The sequence below is a fragment of the Nyctibius grandis genome, chromosome 1 (assembly GCF_013368605.1).
Source record: "Nyctibius grandis isolate bNycGra1 chromosome 1, bNycGra1.pri, whole genome shotgun sequence".
NCBI classification, from domain to species: Eukaryota; Metazoa; Chordata; class Aves; order Nyctibiiformes; family Nyctibiidae; genus Nyctibius; species Nyctibius grandis.
The window spans coordinates 5650782-5666083 of NC_090658.1; the positions used below are offsets into that span (position 1 = coordinate 5650782).

General features: G+C 38.2%; 1 protein-coding gene across 4 annotated transcripts in view; it reads left to right on the top strand.

Annotated features, from left to right (window-relative positions):
- Positions 1-15302, top strand: part of PLCB4 (phospholipase C beta 4) — a 207040-nt gene that overhangs the window by 59356 nt on the left and 132382 nt on the right. For 3 of the 4 annotated variants that reach the window (XM_068417017.1, XM_068417165.1, XM_068417242.1), the window contains exon 3: positions 14600-14667. The exons of the other annotated variant lie outside the window; for it this stretch is intronic. The gene's annotated coding sequence lies outside the window, so the exon portion shown is untranslated. The remainder of the gene's footprint in view (positions 1-14599; positions 14668-15302) is intronic. 4 annotated transcript variants of the gene reach the window in all.

Consider the following 15302-nt stretch of genomic DNA (forward strand, 5'->3'; position numbering starts at 1 on the left):
AGGGTTAGTGTGATAGAATGGCATGTGCTAACAGATTGTTTCACAGGTTTGCAGTAAGGGCTAGTTGTGTGCCAGGGTGGCAAATATGGTGGGTAATGAATGCCGTCTGTTTCTGACAGGCGCTGGACCAACTGGTAGAGTTTCTTGGTAAGAGAGGATAAGGTACTACAGCAAGGCAGCTACAGTTGTGTGTGTCGGTGGAAGTCCCTGACTTTGAGGAGGCAAAGAGTAATTATTTTCCCCTCTTTTGCTTCTTTCCTTTATGCTCTGTACAAGTCATTCTGGCATAAGGATTTTGTTGTGCCCTGCAGTACAGGATGAGACAATTCAGTCCTTAAGAGAAGGAACTGGTTTCTCATGGGGAGAAGGACTGATAAGAGTAGCACTGTCAGAGCTAAGTTCTGGCTGTGGTTGTGCATTGTCTGTCCTGCAGCTAGCTCTGTAAGTGCAGCATCAGGGGTTACGTTTGAAGTGGCTCCCGTCTGCCTTGCTCCGGTGGGCGCCAGTAGTGATGCAGCAGTGCTGAGAGAGGTGTCATCACCACTGGAGAAGTGGCTACGTCTGGGTACCCACGCTTTCGGGCTTGTTCCTGTGCCATTTGTTTTTCACAGAGAAGTTGATGTGTAAAGGGATGGTTAGAATGAGAATAGCATTGGGATAAACAAACAAACCAAGCTTTACTTATTTAAGAATAAACTTGTATAATTAATAGTTCTGTACAGTTGTTTTGTGCAATTCAGACTTGTTTGGGTAAGAAAAAATTTTTAAAATTTGGTTTCTGGTAGATTTTGGTTGGTATAATTCAACTCTCACTGAATTTAAATTGTATTGATTATAATTTTGCCAGTTAATATTGTAATATTTTTATTTATTTGTTTTACTGGTTAATATTATTGAATGACTACAAGCCCGAGGGTGAAAGCAGTCATCTTAGGGTAAATAAATCAATTTTTACTACAAGAGGATATGTACTTTGTATTTTAATGATGCAAAACTGATAGAGCTAAGATAAATCAATCTTCCAGTGTAGGTTAGGCCTCACTCAGTGAAAGAACTATAACATTTGAGAAACAGCAAAGGAATATTTAACTTTTTTGAATAAATGTTTTAACTTGTATGAAGCCTTTTCTTCTAATGCTTTTCTTGTTGTCAGAAACTTTTTGCATCCTTCAGAATATGTGAGGTATCTTAAAGGTTACAAGTCTGTTTCAGGCACTTCTGGACTAGTATTAGTATGCTGTAATTGAAAGATAGCTGAAAACTCCCAGTAAAACACAGAAGATTTTTACCTTGGCAGTGGCTACTGTTATTTTTAATCTTTGTTTTATGCATTCAGTCAATTAGGACCTGTCAGCACATCCTTTATGAGCAGTTCCACTGTGTGAAGTTGCACACTTGGTCACTTTCCTTGTTACTTTTGTTTTTGTGGTTTATTTGTCTGAATTATTTTTAACTGGAGAACGTTTATGGAAGTGGCAGAGAGTGAAATTGTCTTTCGCTCAAACAACAGCATGCAAGAAAAGCATAAAACATTGAAAAATACTACTATAAAATCATAAAAATGGGCCAGCAGTCTGACAGATTGAAGCTGCAATGAGGGGACTGTTATTGTTTTATTTGAAATGCGTCAGATTTTAAGTCAATGATATCTTTCTAAATTGCCAGCCCTTCTAATTAAGGGAGAAATGTTGAAATGTAATCTCTTAGTGGCATAGAGCTAAAGAGCTTTTTATGGATGGGTGGAAGACTGTTGATTGCGTGAGGAAATGGGTGATACGAATGGATGGCACGGAGCTGCTGGTAGGGAACAGCGGTGGATTGCAAATCGATGAAAAACAAAGGTTCATCGACTTAGAGGCTGTCTGGATACATTACTGTTAAATTATGGTGAGCATAGGTGGGGCACGCATAAGACATTTTCCTTTTTTAAAAAAAAAATGAAATAAGATATGTACCAGTTGAGTTGGATTAATCAATTGCGAACCATTTGTTTATTCAGTTTTGTTTTATAGAACTGCAAATAAGATGGGTACGCATGCACAAACAAAGGCAAAACTAGCCTAATACACAGTGATTCATATAAAACACCATTTTAATTCAAACTTGCAATTGGAAGATACCTTACATGTCAGATAGCAGCTTATATTTTCTTTTTAATTGGTTGTGCACATAACTGATTCTGACTTTTTGGCACAGTAATTGTTTGCTTTCTTTGCCACAAACATGTGGCTATTGCAGTATAGAAAAGTTAGCAATTCGAAATACCAAAGGATTTAAGAGGCTTTTTTTCTGTAAATTCTTATTCTTCCCTATCGAATAAAATGCAATAAAACTTTGCAGAGACTGTTGGAAATCCTGTAAAATTAATGAAATATCATTTATCTATTTTAACTTAACCTACAAAATTACATAAGTAATGTAGTCCTCTTACAATAAGCAGAATGGTTCAAATACCTATAGAAAAGTTGTGAAACATTGCAAGAACCTTTACATAAACGTTAAGAACAGAAACTTTACATGCAAAATATGAAGCAGTATTTGCAACAGAGTCTGGTAAAGCATCTCCCCGTCAAAATTCACTGTTCATCTGGCTGGACACAAAATACTCTCTGAATTTTGTGTGAATGGGAACAGATACCCTCATTATACATACTAGGGAGTTATCTATGTGAAGAACGTAAAATCTGCAGCTGAACCTAAACACATTGGCCATCTAAGCTACCTGCACGAGATCTGGTGCTGTAGTTCTCTGGCTCACTGCAGGCTCCAGCTTTCCAGGCAAGGAAACCCTGGGTGACTGGTGGGGGATGCTCAGGTATTGCTGAGGTTCACACCTTGCTCTGTGTACAGCGTGGGTGCAGCATCTCTGCAGGCCAGTTGCAATTACTCTGGCATTTTTGTAGTATGGTATTTGATCGGGGACGCTGCCAGCTGAAAAGCGTAGTTGGCGTTTTTTGATGCACAGTGCTTGTCATGCTCTGTTTCTTTCCAACAACAAACTTCTTGTATTGATAAAAACCCTAATCTAGTTCTGCAGGTAATTCCCTTTTCTTCTATTTTAAAACGCTTTAAATGCATCTTTCATCTCACCAACCATGTGGCTAGAAGACTCATGCTGACTCCCTCTTTGCACATAGGTCAATTTATTCATGATCAGATGCTTTGAGCCAAGAAGTTCTGTCTTTAAAGTGTCAAGTATTCCATTCTTCATATAATTTCCTGTCAGTCCTATTTCCAGTTTTCATCAAGTCAGTCATTTTGATAACTTGAAACCAATCAGCTACAGTACTGATGAAAATTTATACTTAGGAATGTTCCTGGTTTTGCATGGCGAAACAACTTGTTAGCCTTTTATGCTGTTTAATTATTTTATTTTTTAATAAAAAAGGTCTTTTGCAGAGACTGGAAAAAAAGGAGCTTGAGTTGATAGCAGACAAATTTTGGAAATATGATGAACCAGGATGTTGCTAGACAGTTTTCTGGTTCTTTTAACAGTCAGACTATATTTCACATCACAGTTTACGTTACAGATCGTGTTAAATAGCATATGGTAACATTCTTTGGATGAAATCCTAGCCCTTCTTAAGGCAGTGACAGAATTCACATTGATTTAAAAATCAGACTCATTCTCTGATTCATAACCAAAATCCTTCGAAAAATGGTATACTTGGAAGAAATTGTAGCCTGCAAAAGCCAGGATGCCATTTGTTCCTGTTCTAGCATCTTGTTCACTCTCTCCTTTCTCCTAGACCCCACAAGTGTTGTAAACTATCTTATACTGGGCAGTTTTAGCATGGCTAGTCAAAGCTCACAGAACAGTTCTAAAAAGCTGGTTATAGTTCTACAGCTCAGCTCTGGTTTTACAGCTCTCATGATACAACTTTTTTAAACAGTAACAAATATGAATTCATTGGTTTCTTTCTGTATTCTTAATGTATGGCAAATATAAGAGATCAGAGAGCTTTTTGGTTGACTGTAAAAAAAGAAATCTGATGCAGCTTCATTTGTGAGCCTCTTAAACCACAAAGTAACTCTTTGTAAATTATTTCATGCATTTTCTCTAAGCTCATTCCACACAGTTTTGTAATTAGGTCTGTAAGGGCCAAATGCAGTCCAGATGAAATCACTTGCATTCCACCTGCCTGCACTGAAGCAGACTTTGGACTATATATAATATGTGGGAGTAAGCGATAAGATCACAATGAATAGTCCCTCTGTTCAGTAATGATCATGGGGAATTCTAAGAATGCCTAAAGAAAAGCATCTTTCTTTTGGAAAGAATTTATTTGTAGCTTTAGGAGGTTTAGGTTGCAAGGAAATTATGTAGTGACTATGCAGCCTATTGTCTGTATTTTTATAAGTAAAAACCAAAAATGTTACTGTCAAGCTATTTCAAGTGGAGAATTTCTTTCATCAAAATGATAGCAGATTTACTTTGAAAAGTATATAGGCATGGAAATATTAAAAAAAATCATATAAGGGAAAAATATAAAGTTTTGCATTTGTCCTTTAGGTCATTTGCACTTTTTGTCTTTTATCACTCTTGGTTTTGCTTATTGTTTGCTTTTCTGGAGCTGTGCAAAAAATCTTGTTCCATACAAGAGCCCCCCTGAATGCTGCCCTATTCCTAGATCTTGCTTTTATTTGGTTTTCCCATAGAATGGATTGACTGATGATTTTGTTCTCCTTTTTGCAAATTGTTATTTTTTAGCCTCACTATTTTTCTATGACAAGCCTCATTGAAGTGAGTACAATCGTAGGCTTCAATATATGCAGCGTTGAAAGATCAAGGCATTTCTGTCTTGGAGTGCAACTTTATACAACTTCCAAGCAGTCTTTCTAGAAGTCCTAAGTAAAATTATTGTAGAAGGCTTTGTTATGTTGTCTGCTCAGTGTGTTCTAATAACTTCAATACAGGATACTTTGGACTGATCTGTTTTTCTAATCAGGTGACAGTTTGAAGTACTTGACAGTCTACTTTTTTTTTTTTTTTTTAAATTACATTGGATAATTTTAAATGCCAACTGCAGTAGTGTTTCTATGATGTTTTCTTCTATATAAAACTTCATGAAAAACAGTAGTAAACAGCAATGATCCATGGAGTTTTTTTGTGTCATTTTACTGGTCACGGTTAGAAAATGAAACAGGGTTAGCATAAAGTTTGAGTAAGATTTAATTCATCCATTGAAATTGAGTAGAGCATTTAGGTGATGAATGACAATTTGTCTTTTTAATAGTGAACTTAGAATTAAAATCTTTGCCAAACTGTTTTATTAAATGGAATGCAAATCTTAACTGTTTACATCATATAGTCCAACCACTTGGATGAAGATGTATGTTTGGTTCTCTGCAAGTTTGCATATTTCCTTTATAAATTATACTTCTTTGTTTCTTTAGTATTATGACCTATTCATATCTCTAAATACATCAAACTGAAAATGTCGTCATAGTTTAGTTTTTATTGTTGATACTGGAAATGTTTAACTTAATGTTCTTAAGAATGGAACTTTTTTACTCCAGTCATATATTAAATGTCTGTATGTGTTTTTATTCAGTTCTAAACAGGATCATTTGACCATAGTGAGATCATGTATATTTGTGCGTGTTCATGAACTCTTACTTGAATAAGAAGCTTCCAGTGCTGAAACTGTTACCATTCAAATGAGGTGAAAATATTCAAAGTTCATTTATCATGTATCAGTTCCAAAAGGAATCCTTTTTAAAATGGGAAACACAGGAGAAAGTTTGGTGAGATCCATGAGAACTGTGTTGTTACAGACGCATCTTGTACCAGCTGACTTAAAATGAAAATATAAATAGGACAGCATTATGTGCCTGTATGCACACCAGTGTGAATACTTCTGGGACTGATGATGACCCATCAGCCATTGGGCCAGCTGCAAATTTGAGTTGACTTCAGTAGAAGAAATACAGTTGTGAATACATTGCTGCCACAGTGGTTTCCAATCTCTGAGCCTCATTCATACGAATACATCTAGAAATGTAAATACCCAGACTCTACAGGAGTCCAGAATAGACAACTTTGTTGGAATCTTCTGGAATCTTCTTAAGAAATCAACATTTTGTTGCATTAGGTAGCTCTTGTCTTCTTTTGGTGGTGGTTATCAGTTGGATTGCTCTTTTCAAAAGCTTTGGTGATTGAGACTTAGCAACATTGTCAGATCTGCAGAGGGATTTTCCCTGTCCCCAACCAAGCCATAGGAATTGAAAACAGTTTTTCATATTTGGTGTGAGATTTTTTCAGGAGCCTTTACATAATTCCTCGTGCTGTTTTGCCAGAGGTGACCTGTAACACGTTTGTTCATCCGTGGGGATGGCAGTGGTGAAAACTACTGTTAACAGACGTGGCATGGTCTTTTGGGAGTTTTTGAGACTTTCTGTATTACAGCTTACTGGCAGGTAATTCTACAGCATGATATACTAGATAGCTGATCGTAGATGGCATTGTTGTGGCACACATGTCATTTGCCCTGGGAAACTGGGTCTCATACGGACTATGAATTACGGGAGGTACCTTGTTCACTTGTCAATACACTAGCCACAAGGAAGTCAGCATATGGCCTTACCGTGAAGCATTATTTAGGTGCTACTGGGGAATAAAAATCAGAATGTGACCACCTTGAGGCAAGGCTTTGACAATTAGTTCATGTTTCAGATCGTTTGAGTTCAGAACAATTGAGTCCCTATTGAACAAGTGGTTGCAGAGTTGCTGTCCTTTACTGAAGAAATCTGCGTAATTTGTAAAATGCATATGCTAACAACAGCAAAGGCACTGTTCTGGTAAGAATTTCTATTCAGACATAAATATTAACCTAATTTGTGTGTTTTGTTGTTTTGTTTTGTTTTTGAAAAACAACTTTTGTTACTGAACTCCACAGCGAGTATCTAGAAATTAATAAATAGCATTATGTAAATATGAAAGTGGACCTAAAACTGAAGGTTTAAGGACACACCATTGTTGAAATTTTTCTGGATAAAAATAACTCAAATCTGACCTGTGTAAATGATATGTGGGAAAGTAACATAGTCATTTAATTTGATCACTTGGAGACAAACCAAAAGCAAAGAGTGAATAGAAAAATTGAAGGTCTTATTCCACTGGGACAATAAAAAGTTACTCTGTCACTTCTTTGTTTTTCACATAAGAAGGAATGGCATTTCTTTCAATGTTTGTTCTATAAGGAAGCCTTCCTTTACTTCCTTAGCAAAATAAGAAATAACACTAAGTAGTGTATATATAGAAGTGATGATAGATTTGTTTCCATCACCATGAGCTGAGAATGGGGAATTACAACTCTCAAATAACTTCATTGTGCTCCAAGCAAGTTATAATGAGAGTCACTGTACTTTTTTCATTCAAATCAGCCGTGTAAGAAGGATATGTTGGAGAAAATCTGTTTTATTCCGAGTTATAAAGAAAAAGGAAATAAAATAGGCAGAAATACTAAATATAAAATATGCTGCTTATTTTATTGAGATTATATTATTTTGCTGTGACTTTGTTATGTTGTCACAACCTTTTTATACTGTCAGACTGCCACTATCTAAAAAACTTCATAAATTATTTTGCAGCCACCCTGGGGCCACGTTTTTCTATTTTCATGTTTAATCCTTAAGAACACAAAGGGAAAGCTTTGGGAATCATCACTTGGTATTTCTGTTTGGTTTTTTTTCTTTTCAATCCTTCACAGAATTGCACTACTCGGGGCACCCAGATGGTCAGGAAGTATAAAGAAATTTTTACAATTAGTTTATTTTCACTGGTTGCAGACCAGCTAGGGTTTAGCATTTGCTATTCCATATGTATATTTTCCACCTTTGAGCACACAATTTGGGTCCATTTGCAAGAAATGCCCACCTATTTTGCTGCTTCACCACCTCTCTTTGCCTGCACTCTGGGAAGGATGTCCTTTGGACCCTGCTGTACTTGGGAAGCATGGAAAAGGTCTGAGGACCTCACTACAGGTGCCCTCAGAGTGTGGAGAAGAGAGTGCACAGTCCTGTTTTAGTCCCCCAATGTTGGCTGATCGTTTTGGCAGAATGATTTCGGTGTGGTTGCTATGCAGTGGCAGTTTTGTATCACTCCTGAGTCGTTGGTGAAGGAATCGGTGATGCCTCTAGTAACAGATAATGGGTTTCATCAAGCTGAATGAGACAGTTACTGCTGTGATCAAAGTATTTTCGTAGCTTTTTCTCTCTGTTCCTTTCACAGCCTGTCTTACAAAAGGTTCTTGTTTACTTTCTGTGGCAACTGTGGTCTTCTGTTAGACCATGCTGCAGATCTTTGTAATTGGGGTATGGGTATGTATTGATATTTTTCTTAAAATGGGCCTTGTGGTTTTGGAGATATTCCTTATTTTACATTTTAAATGTTTTAAAGTGAATGGAGAAAATAATATAAAAGATTGAGTACAGTGCTGCAGGAAAGAGGACTGATGTGTAACTATCATTTCAAGACAGAATGAGTTCCCGTGAGCTCCTAAATCTTAAGGCTGCAGAACAAACTTGTTGCTGGATGCTTAGAGTAGGCTTATAGATTTAAAACTTGAGTCTTTGCAAAGGGATGTGAGGGATTTTGATGCCAAAAACATCTTCAAGAACATCTCCAGAATCCAAGGATCTTTTGTGGAGTAGAAGGATGTGGCCTTGGGCCCACAGGATCAGTGGTGTGCCAGTCTCTGCAGAAAGTACTGCAGGAGAAAGATGTCAGCGTCTCTAACTGCTGCAGGCTTATGCAATTTAAATTCCTTCAGTGAAGCAGTGATCTTCAGACTGGGTTTGCTCAGATAATACTGGTAGTAGACGGTTGGGCAAGTGACTTTGCTGGAACTCGCAGTGACAACTGTGTATGTACAGGTGCTTACTGTGTTTAGGTGACAAGGCTGCATACAGGCAGATACCCTGAGGCTACAGCTAAAATCAGTGTGACAGGGGACCAAGCTAAAAGCAGAGCTTTTCCTCTATTCAGGAGGAGCCATCTCTCTGTACCCTTTAAAAGTGCTTTCCTTTACCCTAGTTGTAGAGCCTCTGCTGTAGTTTACCAGCATCAGTGCAAGAATCCCTGTTGACAAATGTGAACCCAGGATTTCACGCTAGGGATATAATGGTGGACAGGTCATTGGTTGCAATAAATATGTACACCAGAACTAACAGAAAGATGCCTGAGTCAAAAAAGAAGCAGCAAGTGCAAAGTCCAGCAAATACTTAAGAGTTTTTAGTTCTCCATTGTCCATGTATTGCTCTAGATGTGGCACATTACATTATAGGGATTCTTAAAATCTCATAATTTTAAATACTCTTTCTTCCCCACATCCCTTTGGATATGATTTTTACTGCTCCTGTTATGACCTTCTGTAGAAGTCAATGTTCCTTACAGTTGTAAAGCAGCTTGAAATCATAGCCTTTAAAACCTTTAAAACATTAATCCCTAGTTGCAGCATTTTGTAAAATGCCAACTGCTATTAGCATGCTGCAATTAAAACACACATAAGACAGTGCTGAAGAAAAAGATTAATGTGTCTAGCCTACATGAAATAGAAATGTGAGGATGCAGGTACACGTTGTATTGCCCTAGGTATAAAGCTTTTTTAGCAGTTCCCTGTCCCAACTCAGTTTGCTTTTTCTCCGTATTCAACTGTAGTTTACTATTCCCTCAGTTGTGCTCAGGTATGTGTTTGTCAATCCAAACCTTAACCCTCATCAGTGAACTGAGTATAGAAAATAAGAAAAAAGAAAGAAGGAACGAGATAGGGTTTGGTTGGGTTTTTTTGTCCTAAAATAATTTTAAGGTCTCACAAACAGCTGCACAGATGCAACCATGTGAGTAGAATAGCAGCAAACTGCCAATGCTTAGTTATGCACAAAAGGTGGTGGGAACCTTTTAAAATGCCTTTGCCCTGGGAAATGGTAGTGCACCTGGTGAAGCAGTCTCTCTAAAATAAGTACCAGTGTTCCTTGGGTAATTTGTGTGTTCCTTGTGTGATTCATGTATACGTTTTGGAGGGCCTGCAGAGGAAGCTCACATCTGCCTAATGCAGGTATTTGAACTTGGATGGACAAACCTCCCGCTTTCCCTACTTGCTTGCTACAGGGGTTTTAGGAATTTTTCTAAGAACATCGCTTCTACTGGGTGCCAAAATTAGGCAGATTTGATCAACTTGATCTGGCTAGAAGTACTTCACTTTCATAAAAATTATCAAGACCACTTTTCTTCAAGAAAGGAAAACAGCACTGCTGTTCCCCTCTCCCTCCTTCCTGTATCCCTATCCAGCAATGTTGTTGTGAATGCTGGCTGCCTTATTAATCTTCCAAGTGGTTTAGCAGTCCTTGTATTATGGCAGAAATCACTGCCCTGCCTGGAATTCTACTGCAGTGCTTCCAGTCACAAATTTTTTGCTTCAGCAACAATAAAATATTTCAACTTTTAGCATACTGCATAACTGACTAGTTACACTGGGGACCAGAAAGATTTTGTGTTGTTGGCTTTGGCAGTTGTTAGATCTAAATATTGCTCCATTATTTTTTATTGTGTTTTCGTACGGCAATTGAATGTTTGAGTTTTTAGAAACAAATAGAAAATGTTTGCTATTCCCTCCCTTTTGGGTTCCTTTTCCTGGTCATATACCAGCAGTGCAATTCACGTTTGAATAGGCTGTTAGCTGTGTGTCTAACCCCTTTGTTGTTACCTCTTTATTGATCAAGTCTTCAGGAGCAAGGTTCACTGAGTATAAAGAGGGATGCAGAGGCTCTGCAGTGGGAAGCAGGACATCTCAGCAGCAGCTGTACATTTGCTCATCATGGATTTTTTTTGTGGCTTCAGCTTTAGATTAGAGGTAGACAAGTAGAAGTGAAGCAAGGGTCTGTATATCTGTTGTCCCCGTTACAGCAGTGGTGTCAAGGGATGTATTTACTGCCTGTCGGTGTGGTTGGTAGCTGGGGCAGCAATCTGGGCTCAGGTTGAAGTGAGGATGGGTCCTGCCCTGTCTGATTCTCTCTGTTGTTCAGCCTCTACGCTGGTAGCAGCAAGGACCGGTGTCTGGCAGTGGCAGGATTTTTTTGTGTGTTGAACTAGATTGTTAGTGCCATTTGTTCCTTTGCTATGATACTGATTTGAAAAAGATACCATGTAAAAATGTTTTAAATAACAAAGGGCTTAACCAACACTCCCATGTTGTAATTTACATGTAGCTATACATTACCATTAAGTAGCAAATAATTAGCATGTGTGTTGGTAGTCTGAAAGGCTGAAGAACAGTTCTGTGGTTTCCACTGGATCTGGAAATTACTTAGTTGAGTACTGGCATGCATAGTATAATCAGCAGGTTTCAGTATGGTGATTTATAAATTACACAACATGATTTAAAGCTCAGCTTTACGAAAATAAGAGAAATGGATTGCTTGATGTGCAGCAGGCCAGCTGTGTGATTGTGGACCTGTTTACGTAATTACAAACTGAAACTTACCCTGTACTTCATGTCTGTTTTATTGTTGATAAAATTAATCATATACTTTAATTTATTATCCTGTAGCTATGCACATAATTCCCATTTGATAGTCAATTTGATGGCTTGTTTAAGTAGGCCCCAGACTGCACTTAGCACCATGTGATAGAGTTAGGCCTTAATGATACAGTTAGGCCTCAGTGCCACCTCTTGTGAATTGTTAGTAAATATTGCCAGTCAGGTGCTTATATATGAAATATTTGTTTCTTTTTTAACTTGAGAGAAGCAAGATTTGTAGAAGTAGATGATATCTTTTATCAAGCTAACTGATGAGACTAGCAAACACAGGCTCTTTTCCAGGTCTCTGAAAAATAGCTCTGATAATGCCGATTGATCATTAGTGTGTTCTGTCCTCCAAAAAGATTTGTGGCAATGGTGATTGCAGTTCTTCCTCCCTTGAAAAAGGCTGACTGGAGATTACTTCTAAAGTTGGGGGAGGGGTGGGGTTTCCTCATGGAAAGAAGGATTAAAGATTATATAAAATTTCCCTTTTGTTGCTTCTCTCACAGGAGCGTTACTGGGATCTTTCTTCAGCGAACAAGGCTAGAAGCAATTCCATTTTTGCGCCTTAGTTTCATATCAGCATGAATGTGCTTCTTTTGGAGAATGTTCAGAGTAGAATCAGATGTCAAAATCTGTCCTATGAACAGTTGTTAGATCCCTGACAAATAAAGTTGTTTTTACGCTCGACAAGCTCACTGTATGTTGCCTAATACAGGAGTCCATTTTATGCAGCACTAGGGTTTGGTTTTTTTTTTCTGTTTACAGAAAAGTTTCAAGTAAAATTCGTAGTTCCATCTCGAGTCATTAGAGTTGTCCATCTTTGTTTTGAATCTGGATATAAAGTAGAGCCTGTGTAGTGAAGTCCATTTATAGACTTTCTTATGGTGATAGAGTTGATATCAGTTGTCTCTGCAGATCTTTTTATATATCATTAGTGTTCATTAGCCCTTACTTCAAAGTATTACTTATTCCTTTCCAGAGATCAACAGACTTCTCATAAAAAATTCCTTTATTTTTAACAGAACTCAGAAAATAGTACAAAATTCTCATCTGTGCTTCTATGAAAAATTTCAAATGGTATTAACATGTAGTGTAGACTGCAGAGCCTGAAGAATGTGAACGACCCCTCAATATGGTTGTTAAAGCAGGTCGAGTTTGTGTTTGCCTAGTGCTTGGCTGATCTTGGCACTTGATTGACAATAAGCTGGCTGGGGTTTAACCTGCATTAGGCATGGGCAATGTTTGCTTATCTAAGGGCAGGAAAAATAAGTGACAGGTCATTTCATCTCCTTCTGCTAACATGGTACGGCTGTCATACTCATATCAAACTCAGCTCTTGCGGATTGTGTTTCATGACTTTATATGAAAGTAGGGTTTTATGCCTTCATTTTCAGAATTGCTATTTTAACTAGTCCCCTTAAAGGTTAGGGTTTTTTCTTACCTCGCAGCTCCATCTACTGTTGGTGCATTTGGTTATATTCAGTCTCCATCTTCGGTTTTCTCTTAAACTCATGCACACAGCTAAAAGCTGTTTTCACCTTTCATGCACTCTTGCTGTTCAGTACCTCCTTTGTCCTCCTTGGTCTCCCCCAAATTCCTCTGCTACTTCCCTCTTGCCCCTGATTTACTTCAAGTGCTGTGAGCACCACCATGACACTTCTGACAATTTTAGGTGTTACTCAGATCTCTTTGGGTCACAGACTGAAGATTGTTTCATGAGGAGATTGCATGTCAGATGCTTAACATCTGTTGGAAAAAACTTCTTATATATGCACACATCTAATTATTTCCCCAGACTCTTACTGTGTCACATTCCTGTTACTGTAACAAACTTGCCTTGATAAATGCAGTGTTATTTCACTCATACCATTTTGAAATGATTCCACAGTTTTTAGCCTGCTCCTTTGATGGTGTCATTGCCCTCTTTGCTTCTCCCTCTCCTGGTTTCTTGTACATCAAACATCAACTCCCCTTTTGTACTTTCAAGGCTCTTCACCATGATTCCCTGTGGCTGTCACCTCTCCTCTGTTTCTCTCAGTAATGAGAAACGTACTCTCACCCTTCATCAGTCCAGGACCCAAGCATTCGTTCTTCATTTTCCCATTCTCAACTCAAGACCTTCATACTGTAATTTTTGCAGCCTCTTGCAGCAGAAGATGCCACCATAATGTCTGACAAGCTGCCTTGTTGTCCTTCTTCAGTTCCTTATATGAAGTCTCTTTTCTATACACAAACCACGGTTTTGAGACTTTTATGTAGAAAGTATTATCTCATTATTTCCAAGGCCCCTCATACCCCTCCAGTTTAGCTATGTGTATCTCTGGCAACTTTTCCCATGAGCTGTTTGGGACACAGAATAATTTTGGTTCTGTTTTGGTACAATGCCAGACAAAATAGCATGTGGCCTATGACTGCAGCTTTGAGGTGGTGTGGAAATACAGATGATACTAACATGCCCTTGCTAAATGTTTTAGTTGCAATAACTTGTGGGTGAAACCTGGCCATGTGGCAGGCAAGATGCTTAGAAACCTTAGGAGTGGATGTGCAGGAGGATCATTGTCCTTATATTTTGTAATGCTCATGCTCTACTCCTGTGTTACTAGTCCTGTGTTACTGGAGCTTATCCATTACTCATTCTGAAGTGAAATCTTCCCAATTTCATGTTGCTTATCTAAGGAAGACATGAAACACAAACAATTAAAATCAGCTAGCATTTATTCTGGGAAGATATAAATGTGGCAGCACTGTTCAGCTGCTCCTTTGTGATGATTATTAATCATTCAGGATGCTTTATGAATGTTAAAAACTGTCCTGGCATGGTGCAGTGGGGAATGGCATGCTTCATCCAAGAGCCTCCAACACTACCAGCCACAAAATTATCTTTTTCTATGCAAGGTTATGTAGCAAAATGTTTCCCGTGAAAGATTTAAAAGTGACATAACCAAATTCTGTTCTGCAGTTTTCATCTTGATACCGCACTTTTGTGGACTATGGGAGGGGTGTTTTTGCTAATAGTGATATCTAGCAGATAACAGCAGGGTTTATACTGATCATCTTGTTTTATTGTTTCACAGAAGGAAGAGTTTCCCAGCACATCAGTCTAATTAGACCACTGTTTATCCATCCAGTCCAGAACTGCTTTGTAAGTTGCTTGCTCGTAAACTAGAAATTACAGTTGAGTAGAATTTGCAAATGTGGCGCTAATGGCTTCTTTCTGTCTCTCAATATGTCAGTTTAAACTTTCGGTCCACCCTGGTATGAGTCTCAGTCAATTGTATGTGTGTATGTATAGGTATATGACTTGGCTTTGCCTATATTATCGTGTAATTAGTAAAATGAAACTGACTAAGAGTATCAGAAAACAAAGAGGCTGTTACTTTGACAGGTGATTTCTAGGTCTTATGTGTTTCACAGCAGTATTGGCTTATAATATTTTAAAATCTTAGCCTGTGGCCATCTTTCACTGGTTTCTGTGGAGATGTTGGACTGTGAACCTCATCAGAAGCCAATTTTGTTCTTAAAGAACAAAGGAAAACACACTTTTTTGTATTGTGGTGTAATCGCTGCTGGAGTAGGACGTGAACTACTCACTGATGTTGGAAGGAAAGTTAGGGAGTAGGCAGTGTCACTAAAGTCTTTGTAACCTGATTCAATAGCTTAAGATAGCCAAGACCCAAAAGAGACAGCTTTATTAATTGAGGAGGAGCTTGGGGAAGAGCGGGGAGTGACTGTAGCATGTGGGGCATGGGTTGTTGCCACTGGAAAATAGATGGCTGG